The 20,660-nt window shown below is 47.6% G+C and overlaps 1 long non-coding RNA gene across 12 annotated transcripts; it reads right to left on the bottom strand.

Annotated features, from left to right (window-relative positions):
- Nucleotides 1-15,401: 15,401 nt before the first annotated feature.
- LOC120672657 lies at nucleotides 15,402-19,344 on the bottom strand. Of its 12 annotated transcripts, none has more exons than XR_005674245.1 (8): nucleotides 18,495-19,337; nucleotides 18,259-18,410; nucleotides 17,951-18,044; nucleotides 17,782-17,844; nucleotides 17,526-17,695; nucleotides 17,294-17,354; nucleotides 15,914-16,125; nucleotides 15,402-15,831 (listed from the first exon to the last, which is right to left on the bottom strand). It is a non-coding gene; the product is annotated as an uncharacterized LOC120672657 (long non-coding RNA). The 12 variants fall into 12 exon arrangements; XR_005674239.1 differs by having other exon boundaries at nucleotides 17,526-17,703; XR_005674242.1 differs by lacking the exon at nucleotides 17,951-18,044 and having other exon boundaries at nucleotides 17,526-17,703; nucleotides 18,495-18,524; nucleotides 18,623-19,332.
- Nucleotides 19,345-20,660: the final 1,316 nt, after the last annotated feature.

Here is a 20,660-nt window from a genome sequence, read left to right on the forward strand (position 1 = left end):
TGGGTCCTGGCAACCCCAGTACTCGAAGCCGGGGTGCACCTTGTCTTGAATCGGCTGCACCAGCCGCTTACTGAAGGACAGGGCCACCACAGCGCCTGTCCGCCCCTGGGCCGACAGGCCCGCGATCTCGTCGACGAGAAGCGTCACCTGGACCATCTCCTCCTCAGTCGGCAGCTCCTCCCAACAAGCGCGGTACTCCGATGCGTGACCGGTGAGAGCAGGCACACAGGGAGCTGGGTTCGGCACCACGAACCACACCTTGTTCCACCCCTTGTTGTTGTCACGAAGCTCCAAGGCCGGATACGAGCGACCCTGGCGCAGGGAGAAGGCGGCACCGCCCACTATGCTGCAGCGGGCGTTGGACGGGTAGCCCTTCAGGTGGTACGGCACCCGCCACAGGTTGAAGTGTGGGGAGATACCCAGGTACGCATCGCGCAGATGGATGAAGATCGCGATCTGCACAATGGAATTTGGCTTGAGATGCGTTACCTCAAGCCCGTAGAAGAAAAGCAGCCCGCGGAAGAAGGCCCCCGCGGGCAAGGCGAAGCCCTTCTTGTAGAAGGACCAGAAGACCACTGTCTCCGTCCGGTCCTCCATCGGGAAGTCCTCTCCGTAGCAACACTTCCACCCCAAGATCTCCTTCTCGGGGAGGAGGCCGCGCTCCACCAAATCTTGAATGTCCTCCTCCCGCAGGGTGCTCAGCGCCCACGCCTCTGAAGGTGGTGGCACCTCGCCGGCGCTCCCCGATGCGGAGGAGGAAGACTTCGGCGAGGCGCAGGCCATTCCGGGTGGCCACGTGCGGATTGGATCTACAGAAGAATGGAGAAGGCGACTGATGGCAAGAAGGCGAGTACAGGAAGGCCAGGGAACGGGTAGCCCTCCGCGGGCCGAGCCCTTCCCCTTATAAAGAGGATCAGACGCATGTGCAACGGCAACCCCGAAGATCACGCGGAATTCGAATCGACTTTCAAGAAACTACCCGAGTTGTACTTTCTGCCCGTTGGTCAAAGCCAACGGTAAAAATACGAATTACCTGGATGGGTACACACTCGGCGTGTCTCCGCGACTCTACCAGCGACCCTGCTCGGGGGCTGGGTGTCGTAACTACTGTTAGTATTTCTTAACGTTCACAGATAAGATCCGTAAGCGCACGGAAGATACCGTTGTAGCACTTCACCCGGAGAGTATTCAGAGTATCGTAATTTCACAGGGAACGGAGGTGCACTAATCTTCTAGCTAGAATAACCCAGGAGAACGTGAAGTAGGAGAGCTTCGGGTAGTGTGGTTTATCTAAGGATAAGAATCAAGGTAAGGTAGACATAGGTCCTTCACTCGTTTACTTCGGGCACCAGTCTGACCCAGGTATGTTAGGGCCCTCCGGCTTGTTGCTCTACGCCGTACCCGGACAGGGGGGAGTGCACTAACCACGAAGCAGCTTCGTAGCGGACCGATGGGGCTGTCACCACCCGCGGTCTACCCCGCAATACTGTGGAGCACGAGGCAAACAAAGGTAATCTAGAGCCTAAACACCACACTTAAGCCTTCGATTACTTACTCTAGCATTGCACAGGGTTTACCCGTCTTTATCAGGGGCCCTCTACTAGAGTATCCGTTATGAGAACGGACGATGAACCCATAAACGAAAGAATAACTTAAGAATACTAAACCAAAAACTTAACAGAAGATGAACTCTAGATACTTACTCAAATGCTCGTATCCGTCGAAGTACAAGATGAAGAGAGGCCAACATGTCCGGCTCTTCCCCGATCCTCTACCTCGCACACTCCCTACTCTAATGATACAAGTGGAGCACTACTACTACTTTTCCTCCTTGTGTATGAGAATGAGAGAGAATGGATTCCCTTGAGAGGGTGTGTGGAGGCCCTCATATAGTGTGAAGAGGTCGGTTTTTGGTTGAGATAAGCGTGGGAACGTTGATAACCGATGTTGGGATGGCGGTGGCAACCTTCCTTCCAAGGCTGAGGGGCCGGGAACCCATCCTGGTTCGGCCGAACCAGGGGTTCGGCCGGCCCCACCTGGCTGTCTTTCTCTGCTGCCTTTGGATGAGTGACTGCTAGGTGGGCCCTCTTGTGTATTACGTCGGTGCCGAGGCTTTGTTCATTGGTTTTCTCTGACTTGTGGGCCCTCCTTTGTAAGTGCGACGCAGGATTAGATATTCTGTGCATTTGTGTTGTGTTTTTTATATGTTTTTGTCTTATTCCGTATATGGGTGCCTATAATCCAAGAATCACCAAAACTTGTGGAAATGGTTAGCAATAAGCCCTATAACTACTTTTGGTGGTTTGAATGTTAAGAAAAGATGCAGGAGTTGACGGCATTATTTCTGACTTAAGGACCGTCAACAACTACTCAGTGCATCTCCGCGACTCTGCAAGCGACCCAGCTCGGGGGCTGGGTGCCGCAACTACTCGGCGCGTCTCCGCAACTCCGCCAGGGACCCTGCTCGGGGGTTGGGCGTCATAACTACTCGGCGCGTCTCTGCCAGTGACCCTGCTCGGGGGCTGGGTGCCGCAACTACTCGGCGTGTCCCTATGACTCCGCCAGCGACCCTGCTCGGGGGCTGGGCGTCGTAACCACTCAGCGTGTCTCCGCGTCTCCGCCAGCGACCCTGTGGGAACCCCCCCCCCCCATTTAGAGATTCGGCCAGGGGTGTAACACGCAGCGAGATATTCCTGTGGGAAGGTTTGTGAGACGGTGGGTTAGATAGATTCAGGCCACCGTTCGAGGCGTAATACCCTATGTTCTGTGTTCTTGAGTACTTGGGATTACTATTCTTGCTCCTATGTGTTCGTTATCTAGGATCAGGAGCCGATCCCTTTACATGTCCTAGGACCTTCCTATCTATAGAATACAACCAGTATTGGGAATATTCTCCCTTGGGTGTGAAAGCTCCATGCCTGGAGCGGGCGCCATCCATCAACTTGCTCTGCTTCTTGTCAGCTGGGAGGCGAGTCTGTCGGGCCCATCCGGAGCCATTTGGGGTGCACCCCGGAGGGACGCAGCACCTCGGGAGCTTCGGGGTGCGGCCCGAGGCGCGGTGAGGTGTCCCGGGGTGGCCTTCTTTTGACCCGCTGGGCCCGTTTTTCTCCCGAGGTGACCTGAGTCAACCCCGGGCAGGCGGCCGGGGTCAGGCGAGGAGTTACCACGACAGGACGCCCAGTAAATGGGGGCAGGCCCCAGCCACCGTCCACTTACCCCTGATGTGACGCGGCTCAGAGATAAGCCTATCCAGCCGGCTCACCGTTGCACGTCTCCTTCGTAATCATGATGTTTTTACGGGGAAGCCGCACCCTCCTTCGGGCCTCGTGTAAGCTATGGCAGTGTGGCGCAGTATTCCAGGGGGTGCCCGCACGGTAAAAGATTTTCTACCGTGCGGGTGTCTTCATCGAGAAGGAAAGGGATCTTCCCGGGCCACCACGAGCGGACTGGGCCCGATCCAGCCCAGGCGGACGTGGGGTCCTCCTGGAAGACCCGTCCGGCCTAATCGCAGTCGTGGGGGTGCAGACGGGCGATTCGCCTGCCCATCGTGCCCTTTTTCCTGGCGAGTGGGACCCCCCGATCCCACTACGCTGACAGTAGACCCCGAGCCCATCACCGACCCGGGGAACGGGTCGATGGTGGGGCCATACACATCTGCCGCCATCAATGTCTCAACCGCTTTCCCACGTCGACATCATGGGGGGATCGTGCCGAATCTTCTAAAGGCGACGAGGCGCGCGCCACAGGTGATCCCCTTGCTACTCCGCCTTCTCCCCTCCCCCCCCCCATAAGTATATAAGCAAGGTGAGAGGCTCTTCTGGCCGGTACGCACCCTTGGCCTTCTTCCAGCTCTCGCACCCCCACTTCCAAGATTTCTCCTTCTCCTGCTTCCGCCATGACTCGCAAAGGCCCGCAGGCGAGCGGTCCTCGCATTCTTGACTTCGTCCCGTCCTCCGCTTTCGGCGATGGCGTGGAGGAGCGCGGAAGGTGGTGCCGGCGGGCACTATCGTCCGCCAAGGTGGGGATTTCGCTGCACCCCGCAGCGCCCGGGAGGTGGTGACCTTCCTTGCCTTCTTGATGGTGGGAATGATGCCGCCATTCTCGCCCTTCTTGACGGCGACCCTCGAGGAGTACGTCATCCACCTGGTGCACCTCACCCTCCACGCCGTCCTCACGCTAGCGCTGTTCGCGCACGCGTGCGAGATGTTCGTGGGAGTGCAGCGTCGATGGAGCTGTTTCGCCACTTCTTCGCCATCAGCCGGTCACCGTCGCTTTCTCCCGGCCCCAGCGCCGCTCCTCAGGCCCGTACCATTGGCGGAGTCTTTTTCTTCCGACGGCGCAGCACCAGCTTTCTCCCCATTGCCCGGCGGGACAAGTAGGAGAACTGGGAGCGGCACTGGCTGTACGTCGAGGTGGACAACCCTTTGCCACTCCTGCGCCTCCCCCTGGGGCCCCCGGCTGCCAACTCCCATTGGATCGAGGCGCCGGTGCTCGGGACGACGTGGCTGCCAGTGCTGGGGCGAATCGAAACGCTCCAGCAGGCCGGCCTCACGTCGACCATGGTGGCCGCCGACTTCTTCTGCCGCTGTCTGGCCCCTTTGCAGGCCCGCCCACACCCGGCGTGGTTCTACGCCGGCGATAATGACGCGAGCCGGCTAGGGCGTGGCGCGGAGTTCAACCCGAACGACTCAATAGTGGCCGAGTGGCTGAAGCTGGCGATGGAGGAGAAAGATCCCGCGGTGGCCTTCCTCCCCAAGGGGGGTTCATCCCTTGTGCGAGGATCCCGAGGCGGTGGACGAGCAGGGGCTGGCCCGCATACCGCCGCCTCCCCTCCCCCCCATCGGAAACGGAGGCGACCCGGCGCTCGGAGGAGGCGGCCGTCCCACGGTGGCGGAGGAGGCACCGGAGTGAGCCGTGGGGGATCCAAGCGTCTGCGCTCGGTCTCCCCCATCTTGGTGGAGTCCTCGGTGTCGCCGTCCCCTTCGCCGGCGTCCAGCGCGAGGCCCGCGGGAGGTTCGTCTTCTGCTACCGTCGCATCGCAGCAGGTGCCGGCCGTGAAATGGCCAGCGATGATCGCCCCTTGGTGGCGTCAGCGGTCTTTGACCGGCACCAAGTTTGTGCCCCAGACCGCGCTCTTTTCCTTCCCGCATGGTCTTCTTGTTGGTCAAAAATCGACTGATGTCATCGTGCAGGGGCGCCTTTGGCTCCGCGGTCGGCACCTCGTCCTCTATTCACCGGGCAAGTCCACCGACGATGAGGGAGGCCACACTGGGAGCGCTGCCCGCCTCCTTGCCCGCCGTCGCGGATGCGGAGGTGGCAGACTCGGGCACGTCAAGCCCCCGCGCTCTTCCCACCGAGCCTCGGGCACAAGTGCTCCAGGTGGGGAGCGCTGCTGACGCTCCGGATGTCGACGTTGCCGCTGGAGGCTCCGGCGTTCTTCCTGTCGTGACGGCGCCACCTCCGTCTGCCGGAGTGGGAGCCCCCGTGGACGCGCCTCGCTGGGAAGTGGCGGCAACCGCTCCCCCAACTCTGTCACGGGTCGTCGCGACGATGGAGGCTGCGCTCTCCGATCTGCGCGCCCTCCTGGCGGGCAGGGACCCATCGGGCGAGCTTGCCTCCTGCCGGGCGGCCTGGGAACACGACCTCCAGGTGCGTGAGGTGGAGCTCCGACGTCGTGGCGAGCAAGTGCACCTGGCGCTCATTGACATCGTCCGCCAAGTAGAAGCGCTGGCGACGCAGGAGCAGCGCCTAGAGGCGGAGCTGGGCGCCATCCCTGCCCGCGAGCAGGAGCTTGCCGTCGGGCTTGGGGGGCTGGAAAGCGATCGTGACCGCGTCCGGCAGCAGGAGTCCGTACTCCGGGAGATTGTAACAAAAAAAGTAATTTACGGAACGGGCTAGCTGACAACAAATTCCCGTTATCTTTGTGAAAATGTTGTGAACATTATGAACATGGATTTTTGTGGACAAAAATTATGAAACGCACGCATCTACAAGTTATAGGGGAGGTAAAAAAAAAGTATGCATAAATGATGTGAATATAAGTTAAGAACAAAAAAAATATTAGGAAAACATAAAAAAAGATTGTATATGAAAGTAACTGTGTATGAGTTGATTGCATGAGATGTGGCCATGTGGGAAACAAAGTTAAAAAAGGAAAAAAGGAAAAGAAGATGAAATCCGTTGAAAATGTATGTCCATATGTTCATTGATATACCTTCTGGCGGGCTGTGGGGCTGGAATGTTGTTGACAATGTACTGATGAACATCCCTATGAAGCGGTGTGGAGGCAAATGAGTGGAAGAATGTAGTTGGCCTGAGCGGTATCATATTTTCTTCTGTTGAGTTTATGCAGCTTTTTGCTACTGCCACAGCTTCATCCAATTGCCTTACCAATTCCTCATCCCACTGATCATGATGTTTGTTACCTTGTGTGGTGTCGAAACTAGAGTGAATTTGTACATGGGTACAACATAGTGAATGATTTTGATTATCTGGAACATCATTTGTTGCACTTGATGAGGAGTTGGCTGGAAGATGAATGATTGAAGGAACAAAATCTGCAGGTCTCAATGGTTGTGCAGTAGCTGATGTTTTGGTGTTGCAGTCAACTGAGTGGTGTTGATCACTACAATGTACAAAATCTGTTTGATTCACTACATTTATTTGATCCTTTACTTCTTTACATACATGAGCTGCTGATGAGTGGGCTGTTGTAATATCTATACATATATCCGTATTATTTTGTTGTACAGAACCTGCCGCAAACTTCAATCTCTTTTTTCTTTCAGCCACAGATTTCGCTATCCTGTCCAACTGAAGTTCATTGAGAGAGTGGAACTGACTGATGGGGGCAGACATTTTTGCGGGACATTCTGACAATGATTATGATGCCTCTTTGAGAATAAGCTGTAATGGTCTTTTCTTGAACGGGACATTCCTTGTCTGACTATGACTGTTGAAATTGCACGCAACACAGAGTTGACTGCGACTTCTTGCATTGTGTTTGGTAAATCCATAAATGCAGATAGGTCTTTTGACGTGTCATATGACTCTTCTCTAAGATGATCTGTCTTTCTGACATCTCCATTTGGTTCAGCATGTATGCCAGGGTTATCTATAACTGTTGACAGTGAACTTGATGAATCCAGAGTTGCAGCATGATCTTTTGCGATGTCAGCTGAGTCTTGTGTCTTTTGATTCTTTACTACACTGATAGTTGAATCTATAGGCTTGATTGAGCAGTCGTTGCTGAACTTAGATGAGAAGCTGAAGATGTTGTTGTTTGTGTTGTCCCGTATAATGCATGCAGATTTCAGAACTTGAGAAATAAACAATGGCTTCATTTCCCTGATGTAATCCACAAAGAGCTCATGATATGACTGCTGCAATGCATTTCTGATCTGAAAAAAATCGAAAAAAGGGACAAAGTAAAATTTAATGCCATTTTTGCATAATGAAGAAAAAACTGTCATAACTTTTGAGTACGCCAAAAAATTGTGTTATAATAAAAAGAACTTTTGTACGTAAGTTTTGCGTAAAAGTTTCTCATTGTATATAAGTTTTTGTGTAAAACTTGTGCAAAAGTTTTGCATAATGAAACATTTGACAACATGTGCAACTTTTGCTTGTAAATTACATTAGCAAACTTGAGGGCAGAAAATAATTTCTACATAACTTGTGTATGTAACTTGTGCATGATAAATATGTGTGCCTAAGTTATACAAGTTTTATATGGACAATAATTTTGGAATGACAACTTGTACGAAGATGTTATCAAGTAGACTTTAGAAAAAAAAAGGGGGGGGGCATTTTGGAACACAAGTTAAATGTACATACTTGTGGTAAAGCACGTACATGATATAGTTTATTTAGTACAATTTATATTAAAAATAGTTGTGAAGAGAACTTGTGTATATAACAGATTTTGTATATGGTACCAAAAAGGAAAAAAAATAGGGAGAAGCTGGATTTCATAGTGCTTACGTCACTGAAACTTTGCCCTGGAAGGATTGAGATGAGACGATTGTTTATATCTGTTGATGTGTCGATGTAGATGCCTTGGGTAGCATTGTGTAACTTGAATGGTGATGATTGAATGTCTCTCATCTGAAGGCGCCCCCCATTAAAAAGGAGGGGTAGACAAAAAAAGATACATATATATATATCACAATTATTTATATTTCTCTGCATTAGAAAAAGGTGCGTATTGAAAAATTTTAAAAAATACTTGCAGAGGTTTTGCCGAAGATAAGTTTTTCTTCATTTATAGTGTCAAGATATACATATGTTGCTACATTTTCATTGGACCAGAAACGAATCCTTGGGATAGAATCAGGAAGATCTAACTCAGACAAATCAAGGAGCTCAAAGTATATGATCTGGTAGTGTTGAAGAAAAAAAATAAAAAACAACTTTAGATGAAGGAAAACTCAAGGGATGCAGTGCTGCAAAAAAGGGGGCTCAAGGGATAAAACACGTACCATAAGAGCAAAAATACAACCGCCCAAAGATGCAGTGCTGCATGATGAGATAGCTTGTTGGAATTTTGATATTGACACCACCAACTTTTCAAGAACTATCGTGGACCAATTGTATGATATGATGTTATCAGTATTGCATATGGCTGTAAAGAAATCTGGACTTGCACACTCACTGCTTGTCGGGCATAAGAACGAAGTGATTGTGAACAAGGCAAAGATCCTCTTAAACTTGTCACCGCCAAGATTGCCATCGATGAGAGTTTTGAGCTCATTAATGGTTGGATATTTGCCATTGCAATTAGTTTCTAAGCATATCATGCTTTTTGCACTTTCATCATTGACTGTTGACAGTGGGGAGCTGCCAATTGGTATTCCAAGTACTTGATGAACCAAATGGGCAGAGAGTGTAAAACTATAACCATTAGGCAAATTGAAAGATCTAGTTGTGACATCAAAATGACTGACCAACCATAGTATCAAGTTTTTGGGTATGTAGCTGCAACAAAGATCTAATAGATGGTGGAAGCCCATAGTTTTGACAAGATCTCTTTGATTTGCATTGAGTGATTTTGAAACAGCAATGAACTTGGGGAGTGATAACTTGGTTGTAAAATTCTGTACAACATGTTCATACAAAAAATGTAAAACACACGAAAGACACAAGGGTAGATAGGTATAATATGCTTGAATATAAAAGTACTGAAATATGAGAAAGAGTGGTGAAAAAGGAAACTAATCAGAAATATACCTTCTGTTGGCTCTCAGTGAAATGATGTCCTCTACCAAAAGTTGAATTTATGAACTGATCAGTATAAATATGTGGAGGTCTTTGTCCCTAAGGTAAGAATTAATTCTTCTCAAAAAAAAATGTGGGTTTAGTTTTTTCTTATAATATGTAGTCATAACTTTTTCATGGCTAAAAAACTTCAAAAAAAACAAAAAGAGAAGTATATTAAATAGTAGAGAAAAAGTTAAAATAAAAAAATATTTTTTTACTATACTTGTAACTTTTATGCATAACTTTTCCCGACCAACTTTTTGTAGGACAACTTTATAGCTGGCAACATAAATTTTTACGCATAACTATTACTCGTAGATGATAATTTTCAGTACAACTTTTACTATAAAAATGTAACTTTATGCTTAACTTTTGTGTAAGACAATTTTTAACATGACACGTATACGCATGACTTATTCCAGTGTCCTTATCAAATGGTAACTTTGAACATAACTTTTACCAAAACTTCTCACACAACTTTGATGCATAGCTTCGTGATATAACTTATAAAAAATACAACTTATCAAGTTAACTTTTTTGACTTACCTTGTAAGAAATATTTATCAAAAAAACATCTTGAAAAAACAGAACGTAAAAAAAAAGAAGACGTGCTTGATGTGGCCAAAAATATAAAAGAAAACCAATCGTGTGGGCTTCGTTTTTTGTTTTAAAAAATGAAAACGTGTGTTTCACGCAATCTATTAAAAAAAAAGAGCCCAGCCCACAAAAGCTCGCCTCCACGAAACGGTTTTGACAGACACCTCCCCCCTAGCCCCTCTGCCAAAACCCCTACTGCCGCTTCCGCACTACTACAAAATTCTATTTTGCGAGGCACTTGAAAATCGGCTCGGAGGCGGGCAGAAAAAAAATGACTCGGTTAATGGTCAGCATTAACCGAGGCGGTCATTTTTTATTAACCGAGGTGATTATAAAAAACCGCCTCTCAAAATCGATTAACCAAGGCGGAAGCCTTATAAAGGTCCGCCTCGGTTAATAATCTATTTTCGGAGGCGGACTCCTTATAAAGATATGCCTCGGTTAATGGTCCAAGTCCATACGAAGCCCATATGAGGCCCGATAACTGTCTTCATATATATATTGAAAGTTAGGGTTAGTCAGCACTCATTCCTCACTCTCTCCCCAGCGCCAGGCGGCGGCTCCCTCCCCTCCCCTCCCTCCCCCGCTCTCCCTCTGACACCGGCTCTTCCCTCCTTCCCCGACCTTCCTCCCTCCCTCCTCCTCCATCGATGTCGCGCAGGGGGGACGGCCAGCTCCTCCTCCACCGGCGTCGCGCCCCTCCTCGCGGGGAGCCCCGCCGGTGGCCACGCGAGGCCCCCAGCGGCCGTGCCTTCCCCCGCGGCGGGTCTGCGGTGGCCGTGGCTCTCCCCCAGCGGCGGCCGCACCCTCCCCGCGCGCCCCTCCCAGCCGGGAGGCCCCCGGCGGCCGCACCCCTCCCCGGCGGCGGGAGGTCCCGTGACCGTGCTCACCAGATCCGCGACGGGAGGTGGCGGATCTGGTGGCAGTGTGGCGGATCCAGGCGGGGGTGTGGCGGATCTACTTCGGGCGGGGGACGGCGGCTCCGACGGCGGGACAGGCAGGCCGGGGCGCGACGGTCGGCGGGGCTTGGCAGGGAGCCCCCAGCGGCGCTCAACGGGCGGCAGGGCCCGGCGGCGACCCCCGGCCACGGATCCGGGAGCGTATCTGCAGCGGGGCGAGGCCGGCGGCGACGGTGGCCGATGGGCTCGTCAGACTTTTTTTTATTAACTGAGGCGGTCACCCGCCCGCCTCCGTAAAGTCACGATTAACCGTGACAATAGAACAGAGGCGTTTGGGCTGCCCACCTCGGAAAACCATTTTTGCCCACCTCCGTAAATGTTTTTTTGTAGTAGTGCCGGCTTGCGAGCCACCGGCAACCGCTGCCGCCGCACCATTGGAGACTGCAGATCTTCAATATAAAAATCACAAAAAAGAGGAGGCTGGTGGGGGAGAATCTGATGGATTTCTATGGAATCTGAGTAGGGAAAAGGTAAAGCCAAACAGGTACGCTAAAAAAAACACAAAAAGAAAAACAAGGAGCATTCCGTTGAATCTGTTTCTCTGGATCTAGAGTGCCTCCTGTTCACGTATGGATAGATTTGTTATATGTACACTACGTTGAATATATGTCAAAAAAGAGAAAAAGTAGAGAGTGAATGAATAAATTGTATTCTGCAACTAGTTACGAGACTTGGTTCCACCAGCATTAAATTTGTCCATCAGCATGGATTAGAAGATAGGGGGCACAAAGAAGGGTAAACACGCAGGCTTCATTTGTTGACAGTAGCCTTCCCTTCTCCCTTGGAACTAGTCTTTTTCTTATTAGTAGCATTATCTGCAAAATAAAAATGAGGAGATTTACCGAAATGATATAAACACAGGCTGTGAAATTTGTGAAAAGGATATCTGCATGTGACTCTGAGTTATTTTTTGCACATGTGCATCTTGGTTGCAGGCATTTATTGAAAAAAAGAGAGAATGATGACGGAAGCGATGGCCAAGACGCATATTCAGCAGCTCATGGAGACATCCAACGAAGTGGATGAACTGTGTAACAGAAAAACAGTTGTGCCAGGGATTGTGCAAGCAAGATTTTTACAGGTATACTGTTTCAAAAAAAAGATTTTTACAGGTATACACTCATTTTGGGTTGGAAAAAAAAGAAGGGAAAGAGAGGGGATAAAGAGAGAGTTAAAAATCAAAGGATCTTATGTGGGGGAGAAAAAAAAAGAGCATTGCATATTACTATCAGCTGAAAAATAGCCTGTGATGACCAATGTGTTTTTTAAAAAATTTGCAAACTGTAGGCATTCTGTAACAGAAGGTTTGGGAGGGAAGATCAGGACATGTGTGAGAAGTTGGCTACACTGCATGAAGATCTGGCATGCAATGCTAATGGAACACAGAGGAGCTATGGCTGCAATGAAACCCCAGGAAATGCAAATTATTTGAATACAGGACATGCGGGTCGCTCTGGTTTTGATCTAAATGAGGTAAGAATAAACATACCAGAAAATGTACAGCCATGATAAGCATGTATATGAAAACTTTTGTGTGGGCTTACACCTAGCAGTCATGATAAGCATGTATATGAAAAAAAACAATAAATCTTATTATATATGCAACTGGAAAATGTGCAGGCAGCCCCTGAAGATGACAATGAGGAATCCATTGAAGATGTAATTGGGGATGTATCTGGCATAGGGGTGGATACAGAGTTTGAAATGATCGGAAATGCTGGTGGTGAGACAATGATAACTGATGACATGTTCTTACCAGACCCACCTAATCAAGACGAGATTGAAATGGATAACATGTTTGATGAGATGAACGACCCTACAATTACTGAGATTGAAAATGCTGCAAGACCAGAGATAGGAATGTCATTTGGCACAAGAGAGGAAGCGTTCCATTTCTTCAAACTATATGCAAGAAAGATGGGTTTTGCAGTAAAGAAAGATACAACATATAAATCAAGGATAATAGGTGTGGTGGATAAACAAGCCTTCGTATGCAACAAGAGCAGTAAGGGGATCCTGAATGCAAACCCAGGGAGGAAAAAGAGGAGTAATGTTATCATTAGAACAGAATGTAAAGTGTTGGTGTGTGTGAAGCTAGAGGAAAATCAGTGGAAAGTTACTGCAGTGCATTTAGAACACAACCATGAGCTTGCCCCATCAGCCTGGTTAGTTAGATTCATGAAATGTCACAAATATATGTCAAGCAGTGAAAAAAGGTTTATCACTGTACTGCAGAACAACCGAGTGCCACCCAGGAAAGTGATGTCAATTTTTAGAATGCTGAGGGGGCATCTTAGAGCTGTTGGTTTTGATGCAAAAGATGTCAACAATTTGAAAAGTGAAGAAAGTAAAAGGCATAGAAATAAGGATATTGATGAGCTTTTGGAATTGTTCAAAGAAAGGCAACAAAAGATACCAGGTTTTTACTATAGTCTACAGACAGATTAAGACAATACAGTGAGGAGTGTGTTTTGGACTGATGCTGTTGGAAGACCTAATTATAAGGTCTATGGGGGACTATGTGTCATTTGACACGACATTCAGCACAAATGTCTATGACATGCCTTTTGTTCCTATCGTAGGTGTAGACAACCATGGAAAGACTATTCTGTTTGGGTGTGCATTACTAAAGGATCAGACAACTGAAACATTTCAGTGGTTGTTTCAGACCTTTAAGATTGCTAACAATGGGAAAGAGCCAAAAACTGTGATAACAGATCAGGACCAATCAATTGGCAATGCTTTGGATATTGAATTCCCTATGTCTATAAGAAGATTTTGTTTCTGGCACATTATGAAGGTTCTGAAACAGAAGAATATATCATATTTTAGAGCAAGAAAAGATTTGTACAAAGGCCTGAAAAGTGCAGTTAAAAATTCATTCACGCCGCAAAAATTTGAGGCTAGTTGGAAAGAGGTAGTTGATAAGTATGGGGCACGTGACAATAATAGGATCAACTATCTGTACAACATCAGAAGTTACTGGGTTCCAGCCTACTTCATGGAAGCCTTCTATCCTTTTTCAAGCACAACTAGGAGTGAAAGTACAAATACTATGTTTAAAGGATATGTAGCACACAAAGATACTATTGTTAATTTTTTTGGCGCATATGAGAATATTCAGGAGAAAAATTTATCAACGCTGGACAGGTGCAGATATACTTCAGAGCTCAAGTATCCTAGCCAGTGGTCATATAATGGTTTAGAGGATCATGCAGCATCAGTTTTTACAAACGTTATCTTCCAGAAGATTCAAAAGGAGCTTAAAAAAGGAACCGCATATGGTGTGGTTGAAGTTGTTAAAGATAGGCTGTTTCAAGTATCAAGGAAAATGCTTTACCATGACCCTGAGTATGGAAAAGATAATTATACTGTGTTTGTCAGTGAGGACAAGATGGAATTTGTGTGCTCTTGCAAAAAAAAAAATACATAGAGATGGCATCCATTGCTGTCATGTGTGGAAGATTGCAGATAGAATGGACTTGATATCAATGCCAGAAAGTTTTGTGCAATATAGGTGGACTAAACTAGCAGATCAGGATATTTCTCTAGCTGCAGGGCAGGAGATGATAGTGGGAGGGAGTAAGACATCAGATGCAATTCAATATTGTATCATGATGGCAGATGTTTCACAGTTTTGCTCTACAATTGCGGGCAACAAACAAGCAATAGAACTATTTGCAAAAGAGTTTGAAGAACTGAAAACAAGAATTAATACAAACTTGAAGTTCAAGAAAACCACAATGAGACGAATGTGACTACAGGGGGTCTCCATATGGGTTTGACTACAGTGGGTCTCCAGCAGTTAGGAGTTGAAGTGATTAATCAATCTAGCAATTTGCCGCAATACAAAGATCCGCCACGATCAAATAAAAAAGGTCCAACCAAGAGAAGAGTTGGGATTGTGGAAACAATACTGGATGGTTCCCAAGCAAAGAAAGCGCGTCAAGAAAAGGCAAAGAAAAAACCAACAGTCAGAAGATGTACATTGTGTAGGAGTGAATTGCATGACAAGAAATCACATCCCGAGGTTGGGAAGATGGCTCAACCTCTGCATGTATATATATATATATATATATATATATATATATATATATATATATATATATATATATATATATATATATATATATAACTCGGCTAATGGATACTAGTACTGATATTCAGTACCCGAGCCACCCTGCAGCAGCGAGCCCGACCATCGCGCCCCGCTCGCCAGGCGCCAGCCCACGGCCGGTTTTCCGCGCGCCTCATCCCCTGCGTCCGGTTTTTTCTTCCGCAAACGACGGAGCGCCCGTCCACCCAACCGGCAGCGCCCACCAATGCCCACGTTCCCTTCTCTGCTGCTGTTATTTTTTTCTTTTTTTACTCGTAGGACTGGGTGTTGAGTGCTTGCCATGCAACGTTTTTTTTTCATCTACTAGAAACACTTGCACCTGAATATTATTTAGTTCATTGCGTGCTGCATAGGCCTATTTAATTTACTTATTTTATTTATCAGCACAAACTATTTGAGCATACAAGGAGCTTGTGGAAGCTTTTTTTTTTTTGAGCAAAGAGAGATTTTATTGATTACTCATGGAAATGTCGATGAAGCTGTGGACGTTTTTTTTTATTGATTTTATTTATGAGCACAAACAATTTGAGTATACAAGGAGCTTGTGGAAGCTTTTTTTTTGGAGCAAAAGTACAAGGTCTTTTCTTCCCCACACTTTGTACATGCCGATGAAGCTGCTGAGATTTATCAACCGCACACAGACACTCAACACCGATGGTGTCCAAGAGCAGCACATGACACATCCTTGCACAACCATAGTTAGTAGAATTTCAATTTCATTTCAATGCCCAGGCAACAGGTGTAAACCAGAAAAGGTTCTCAAAGCTACGTTCCCAAGCACAAGCTGCAAACACCAACAGGACAGAGTCATCCACAAAGACCAAATTTTGAATCCTTTGCCAGTTTAATAGCCTCTTCGTCAGAACTGAATTTTATGATTGGTAGAATTGGTCCAAATGCCTGTTGATCAGCAAAAGACAGTGCTAAGACTAACAGTATTATCACTGGTACTAAACAGAATCATAGATCAACTCGAGCTTACCTCTTCTTGCATAATTTTCATTGTGTGATTAACATTCACCGGGATAGTTGGAGGGAAAAATTGATCAACTGCATCTTCACCAAGATTGCCAAAACTCCCTGACAGCAATTTCGGCACCTTTGTCAATAGCGTCATTAACAAGATTCTGAAGTTCCTTAGAGTGCTCTATCATACAGATTGCACCCATTCATATCTGCCTGATAAAGAGGACCCTAAAAATGCAACAAAGTGAAACAGAGGGGCACACCATAAGCACTACGGCAAAAGTACAAGTGTTAACAAAAAAAAAAGAAATTAGTGTATAGGCATCAAAAGATGTTTGCTGAACACCCATGGAATTATCTACTAAAATTGTTTAGGATCATCTATTTAATTAATATAAGTTTTAACTGGCAAATGTCCGAGAATTTGGTGTCATGGAATGGAACAGAAAAGAACACAATTTCTCATGGTGCAGTTTCTCATGGTGCCATGAGCAGCTTCTTTATAAAGCTGATAAACTTTGGCACATCGACAGCCCATGCGATGCGACTGAAATCGGTTTATAGCCTGACCATGGATTCTTTGAATTCCACCTGGGCCATACTGGGAACAAGCAGTCAGAAACAACTGTCAAATATGCTGAAACATATTGACCCTCTTTGATAACTTTAACCAAGATTTGCTTATACCAAGACTTCTAAAGTATTTTGGTGAAATTTAAATCATATCGCTGCATATGCAAGGATGTTGAAACTCAAAAACACTAGATAGGCCAGTCAATTATGAGGTATGCAGAAATAGTAGAGTGGCATACTTTTTCAATCCCTGATCCATCAAAGTGTACCCAGTGCAAATGCCCTGGGACACCACACCGTTCTTGAATGTGAAGTTAACTGAACACAGATTAACACATAAAAAAACTGTTTGAGCAGTGTGCCATCTCTGTGGTAGCAGCATACATGAACCCAAGCATGCTGGCGTGGCTTGCAATATTAATGCAACATTAGATCTAGCAGAAAACTCGCCAGTGATGATGAAGACAGGTAGCAATGAGATCCACTACAGAATCAGGCTTCGATCTCACAATAATGTAGTTAATCTTGTATTAAAAAAGGTATACCGGTGCATTATGATAAATAGAAATGTCCGTACATAGGGTATGCAATTTTCTTTCCTTGAATTTACTTGGCAAGATTAGTTCTTAACTACAATCATTTGCCGGCTAACATGTTTAACTCAGTTCAGCTGCAGGAAACTGCGGTTAAAGTAAATAATAACATGTTTGTTCACCTGCAACATCTACAGAACTTGACAAACTAGCACCTATAACTATTGCACATAATCACACCACACTGAGGGAAATTTGAGATGGTGAGGCAAAAAAAAACAAAAAGCTACCTGTATTCTGTAGATCCTTGACCCTATGGCTCGTATTCCCTTGTGCCCTGATTCTTCAGTGCTGTGGGAGAATTTGTATTGTTAGTATCTTTCAACATGACTGCATCACAACTAAAAGGGATTAGCATCCATGCACGGACCTTCAGAAACAAAGAACACAAAAGCTTGCAAGACTGTGAAACCACTGCTATTTTAATTAATTAAAAATAATTGGTTGGCAAACAGATATTACCAGGCAGAAGGATGGATGCGAGCGATAGCGATGTAGACTGAAGAGGGATGGCTAGGCATTTTGGAGGGAGAGGATGATGACATGATTCAGGTCTGGCTTCTAGCGGCCAGAGAAAACCAGATCCAGCTACCTCTCCCCGTGCTACTTCTTATATCCATCAAAAACCAGATCTGCCGTGCTGAATCAACCAGAGGAAAATAAGATCCTATTTAACAAGAACTTGATTAACAGCAGAAAAAATTGCTGAACATATGACCTTCTAGTTGAGCAGTCCCGTGATGGAACTCACTGAAGAGTTCAGTATGTAAGGGCAGCGATTCTTCACATACAAGGAAATTGATTCATGGAAATATATAAAAAAACCATGAGTTTGACTACTTCACATAATTAAGAGTAATAGACAAACAGAGCTATAAGTATCTCACCTTGACATCAATTTAGCAGCATATTATAAATACATAAAACATATAGCTAATCTAACATTATAATCAGTTGCACAAATCGAGCAGAAGCTGGTACCTGACAATGAAGTTCAATATAGAAAAAATAGGAGAGATACTGACATCAGGATTTATTAAAACTAACCAAAAGGATAGTTCAGTTAGCAAAATGCATGGGATAGATATACTAAACCACTAGTTTCTATTTTCTAAACACAGCAGTTCACAAAACACATCTTCACATGGCACAGAAGGAATGAAACAAGCATTGAAAGAATTACAAACTGACGCACCAGGAGACTCCATCGGTGAGGACGAATGTGTAGAAAACCATGGGTAGTACAGATAATAGGAGAGCTGCTTGGCACTGAGGAAGGCCGGACAGCGGCGCAGACTTACAATGGTTTGCTATGAATAGTGCTTTGCATTGGGTTGTCTGAATGATCTGAAAGACAAAAAAAATTATTACTAAACATGAGAGATTATTACTGGGGATTGATTTAAAAAAAATGGCAGGCCATGACTAGACCTGGCTGTGTTAGCAAGATTCTTGCCAGTGCTTGGCGATCCCAAAAACACAAAAAACAATTGATTAAAGAAGACAATGAGGGGGGGGGGATCATCGACGACGAAGATGGTCAAATCCCGATGCGGTACCTCCTTCCTTCACATTGCTGGGTAGTCCCAATAAGAACAGCTAAACTAGATCGACCACGGCGAGATTGACACATGGTTTACTCAAATTGGCATCAGGATGACCTCCAGTTCATAAGTCTGCACCTGTGCCGGCTGCTCCATCTCACTGGCACATGCGCCGGCAGGTCCTCCTCGCCGGCGGGAACCTACGATGCGTAATAGACAGAATGAATCCAGTAATAGAAAGAATGAACTATAAGTATCTCGCCCTTAGATCAATTGCGCTGGACGGATGCTGCAGCTCGCCGGGGGAGGGGGGCTGACGGCAACCGGCCGTTCAGCACTTCGCCGGGACGGCGCGAGGGTCGCCGACGGGAGGCCGAGACGCGCCGGGATGGGGGTGGTGCGGCGCCGGGGTTGGGGATGCATCTGGGGGATGAAGGAGCGCCGATGGCAGGTTGCTGCGGCGCCGTCAGGATCCGAGCTGGGCGCCGGGATTGGGGTCTCTCTGGATGAGGGAGCGGCGACTGCGTGCCGGGATTGGGGGCGCGAATCCGAGCTGGGCGCCGGGATTGAGAGCGAGTCTCGGGAAGAAGGAGCGGCGACGGTAAGGATCCGAGCTGGGCGGTTACAGTGGTGCGGCATCGGGGTCTGGGCGCGGGTTCGGACGTTCGGTGGCAGTGGTGGTGGGGAGGTGGTGGGCGGGCCGCGGCGGGGAGGGCGTTGGGGGGAGCGACGCGCCGGACCGGACGCGGAAGACGCGATGCTGATTATACAGTCAACCGTAATTTTCCAATCTCACCGTCGATCCACCCACTTGTTAGACTCCACGGACGCTCGCCCCCTCCCCCACGCGCCCCACCTTTTCCTCTGCTCCCCTTTCCGCTTTCCCCGCTTTCTTCCTCACGCGGCTCCCACCCAGGCAGATCCATGGCGGCGGGCCAACCTCGACGGGCCAACCGCTCCGCCCAACCAAGGCGAGCTGCGCGATGGCGGGGACCGCGAGCAGCGACGGCGGGACGCGGAGCGCGACGGCGGAGCGGCGCGGCGCAGCGGCGGGCTCCGCGAGCGGCGGCGGCGGAGCGGACGGAGGGGAGCGGCGCGGCGGCGGGCTCCGCGAGCGACGGCGGCGGAGCGGATGGAGGGGAGCACCGCGGCGGCGGGCACCTCCGCCTCTCTCCGACGGCCCCGGATCCGCGGCGGCAGCGGCTCGCGGCCCCGGATCCGCGCCCCCGGCACCGGGGGCCGCGGCGGGGAGGCAGTGCGGCGAGCTGCCGTGCCCAGGCAATTTTTTTTGCAAAAATTTTTTCACAAATTTTTTTGAACTCTTTTGATTTTTCGGATGAATATTTTTTTAATGATGCAAAAAAAATTCTTGAATTTTTTTTGCTATCCAATTTTTTCTTGAAATTTTTTTCTACTCTCTATTTTGCTTGAAATGTTTTTTGGTCTCCAAAATTTTTCTTGTATTTTTTTTAAATTTTTTTAATCAGAAAACGACAAAAAAATTTTATAAATGGAAAAAAAGCCACAGTCGGAATATCGACCGTAGGGACGGGGTCCCTACGGTTGACCGTAAATTAGCGCGGCCCCGCGGAAGACCGGTTGGGAAAAACCAGAAGCGGCGGATCGGGAGTGTAAGGTGGTCTCGGGCACACTGGATTGCTGTCGGGTCAATTGGTTCCGGCACCCCGACGGCACTCTGGAGGTCGTGGATTCGATCCTCGGAAGGGGTGAATTTTCGCCTCCGGTTAAAAAAACTCTGTCGCCTGCCTCATGTCCAAAGCACTGTGGAGCCCGGCCTAACTCACAAGGCGACGGGCCCCCGTGTACGGGTGGGACAGGGGTTCGGGGGTTTTCTTGGCCTGCTGTGTGAAGGTCATTCTACCTCTCAAACAATGCTGTGGGGGCGGTCTTACCCCCGCAGGTCAAGTTTCAGTACCAGGTACAATATAGCACTAATATATATATATATATGTGGAATGAAAAAATAAAAATGTTGATACAGATTGTATTCATGTATATTAATATTACTGTTGCCAACCACTGAAATAAAAAT

Source organism: Panicum virgatum, chromosome 2K (genome assembly GCF_016808335.1).
Source record: "Panicum virgatum strain AP13 chromosome 2K, P.virgatum_v5, whole genome shotgun sequence".
Lineage (NCBI taxonomy): Eukaryota > Viridiplantae > Streptophyta > Magnoliopsida > Poales > Poaceae > Panicum > Panicum virgatum.